This window comes from Triticum dicoccoides, chromosome 7B (genome assembly GCF_002162155.2).
Source record: "Triticum dicoccoides isolate Atlit2015 ecotype Zavitan chromosome 7B, WEW_v2.0, whole genome shotgun sequence".
Classification (NCBI taxonomy): domain Eukaryota; kingdom Viridiplantae; phylum Streptophyta; class Magnoliopsida; order Poales; family Poaceae; genus Triticum; species Triticum dicoccoides.
Genome location: NC_041393.1, coordinates 478,021,906 through 478,025,732, shown reverse-complemented (window position 1 = coordinate 478,025,732; position 3,827 = coordinate 478,021,906).

Sequence of the window (3,827 nt, the reverse complement as noted above, 5' to 3'; positions counted from 1 at the left end):
TTCTGTGATGTCGCCCCGACGTCCGACTGTGGCATTTCTTTTCAAGCCCTTTCTGTGATGTCGCCCCGACGTCCGACTGTGGCATTTCTTTTCAAGCCCTTTCTGTGACGTCGCCCCGACGTCCGACTGAGGTATTTCTTTTTAAGCCCTTTATGTGGTGTCTCTAAGACGCCCGACTGTCGCAGCTTTTTCTTATATTTATTTGTTCACCTTTCGAGGCGTCGCTTCAGACACCCGATCGGAAATTATTTATGTTCTGTTGGGATTTCAGGCGGACTACCGCCTTTTCCCTTTTACTTACCTTGTTATGATAATTTGAATGTACACTGGTGAATTTATTCATGGCGCATCCATGCATGCATTTGTTATATCTTACGTCCGAACTGTCTTGCGAGTACTTTCAAAGTACTCACTGGCTTGTTGATTTGGCCAGATGCTGACGAAGGCGATTTCATGGATGAAGAGTTCGATAGCGAGTCTGACACTTAGAGGAGTCCCAGTCAGTTTCGTGCGACCCTGGATTTGGTCACTGTTTTATATCCGCTTCCACTACCAAATAAATTCATCGAGCCTCACCTCGACGCTCGATGAGATGATAGACTTAGAGTCTTGTATTTCTCTCCCCGCTGTGTTTTTCCACCACCGCCCTATCCTCGAGTCAGTAGTATGTCTCCACACCACTGTGTCATGTCCGCCATTATGTATAATTATTGGCGTGCTTGTAATAATTTGGTTGAGCAACCGTAGTTCAACCCTGTAATATATTTTATGCTACTGGCTTATTGTATCAAGAAATTGTCTACCAGTGAGGAGAATTTCTCTCATACTGGACTCAAAAGATTGGTTTCTCAATAAATATTTTTATTGGAAAACCGGTCGTGACACGACGGGCATGATCTAGCTCTGCCGCCGAACAGTGCCTTGGTTGCCCCACATGAATCCGCTTCGGCCATCAGTCCGGAGCCGATCGACCAGATCGAGGATCAGTGGATAGACGCCGCCTCAGGGGCTTCAACTTCCTCGGTGATGGAGCCGAACATTAGTCTTGTCCCCCGCGAAACTTGTGATTCTGAGGTGCCGGATTCCTTGCCGGACTCCGAACCTCCCGCACCCCTACCAATCGATTCGGATTGGGCGCCGGTTATGGAATTCACCGCCGCGGACATCTTCCAATACTCGCCTTTTGGCGATATCCTGAATTCACTAAAGCATCTCTCGTTATCAGGAGAGCCCTGGCCGGACTAGGGCCAGGTTGGTTGGGGTACGGACGACGAAGAAATTCAGAGCCCACCCACCACCCACTTTGTAGCCACTATCGACGATCTAACCGGCATGCTAGACTACGACTCCGACGACATCGACGCTATGGACGACGATGCCGGAGACGAACAAGAACCAGCGCCTACAGGGCACTGGAAGACCACCTCGTCATATGACATATACATGGTGGATACCCCAAAAGATGGGGACGGCAAAGAAACAGCGGAGGCAGACTCTTTAAAGAAGCAGCCCAAACGCCGGCGTCAGCGGCGCCGCTCTAAATCCCGCCACAGCAAGAATGGAGATTACGGCACATGAGATAATAATACCCCAGAGAGTGCCGAAGACAATCCCCTCCAGCAAGACTCAGCGCAGGAGGATGCAGAAGCAAGCCCTCATGAGAGGGTGGCAGACGAAGAGGTTGAGGATCATAACTATATGCCTCCCTCCGAAGACGAAGCAAGCCTCAACGATGACGAATTCATCGTACCTGAGGATCCCGTCGAACAAGAGCGTTTCAAGCGCAGGCTTACCGCCACAGCAAACAGCCTAAAGAAAAAGCAGCAACAGCTTCAAGCTGATCAGGACCTGCTGGCCGATCGATGGACCGAGGTCCTCGCGGCCGAAGAGTATAAACTCGAACGCCCCTCCAAAAGCTACCCAAGACGCAAGCTGCTCCCCCGATTAGAGGAGAAAGCATACACACCTCCATCACCAGCGCACGATATGGCTGACCGACCACCCCGTGGTCGTGACAGAGAGGCATCCAGGCCCCCAGCCAAGACCGTACCCCGGCATCGCTCCAAAAGTATGAAGCCAAGAGGGAACGCGCCGGACTTGCGAGATATATTGGAGGACAAAGCAAGGCAATCTAGATCCATTTACGGATCACGTGGGCGCCCCACGACCCATGACGAATACCGTCGCGCCGGATATAATAACCCCGGTCAGGCCGAGCACAGCAGACAGCGCTCTCTCGAGCTGCGTCGCGATATTGCTCAATACAGAGGCGCCGCACACCCACTATGCTTCACTGACAAAGTAATGGATCATCAAATCCCTGAAGGGTTTAAACCCGTAAACATTGAATCCTACGATGGCACAACAGACCCCGCGGTTTGGATAGAAGATTATCTTCTCCACATCCATATGGCCCGCGGCAACGATCTCCACGCCATCAAGTATCTCCCACTCAAGCTTAAAGGACCAGCTCGGCATTGGCTTAACAGCTTGCCCGCAGAGTCAATTGGGTGTTGGGAAGACCTGGAGGCCACATTCCTTGATAACTTCCAAGGCACGTATGTGCGACCACCAGACGCTGATGACCTAAGCCACATCATTCAGCAGCCAGACAAATCGGCCAGACAATTCTGGACACGGTTCTTGATGAAGAAAAATCAAATCATCGATTGTCCGGATGCAGAGGCCCTTGCAGCCTTCAAACATAACATCCGGGACGAATGGCTAGCCCGACACCTGGGGCAGGAAAAGCCGAAATCCGTGGCAGCCCTCACATCGTTAATGACCCGCTTTTGCGCGGGAGAGGACAGCTGGCTAGCTCGCAGCAACAATCTCCGTAAAAATTCTGGCAGTCCGGATACTAAGGACAACAACGGCAGGTCACGTCGAAACAAAAACAAACGCCGCATTAACGGCGACGATAAGGAGGATACGGCAGTCAACGCCGGATTCCGAGGCTCTAAACCCGGTCAGCGGAAGAAGCCATTCAAAAGAACCACTCCGGGTCCGTCCAATCTGGACCGAATACTCGACCGCTTATGCCAGATACATGGCACCTCTGAAAAGCCAGCTAACCACACTAATAGAGATTGCTGGGTGTTCAAGCAGGCCGGCAAGTTAATTGCCGAAAACAATGACAAGGGGCTAAACAGCGACGACGAGGAAGAGACCCGACCGTTGAACAATAGAGGACAGAAGGGTTTTCCCCCATAAGTGCGGACGGTGAATATGATATACGCGACCCATATACCCAAGAGGGAAAGGAAACGCGCACTAAGGGACGTCTATGCGATGGAGCCAGTTGCCCCGAAGTTCAATCCATGGTCCTCTTGTCCGATCACTTTCGATCGAAGAGACCATCCGACCAGCATACGCCATGGCAGATTCGCCGCATTGGTTCTAGACCCAATCGTCGATGGATTTCACCTCACGAGAGTCCTGATGGACGGCGGCAGTAGCCTGAACCTGCTTTATCAGGATATAGTGCGCAAAATGGGCATAGACCCCTCAAGGATTAAACCTACAAAGACAACCTTTAAAGGTGTCATACCAGGAGTGGAAGCCAACTGTACAGGCTCAGTCACACTGGAAGTGGTCTTCGGATCCCTGGATAATTTCCGGAGCGAAGAGTTGATCTTCGACATAGTCCCGTTTCGCAGCGGCTATCACGCTCTGCTCGGACGAACCGCGTTTGCAAAATTCAACGCGGTGCCGCATTATGCATACCTAAAGCTCAAGATGCCAGGCCCTCGTGGAGTCATCACGGTCAATGGGAATACGGAATGCTCCCTCCGAACGGAGGAACATACAGCGGCTCTCGCGGCAGA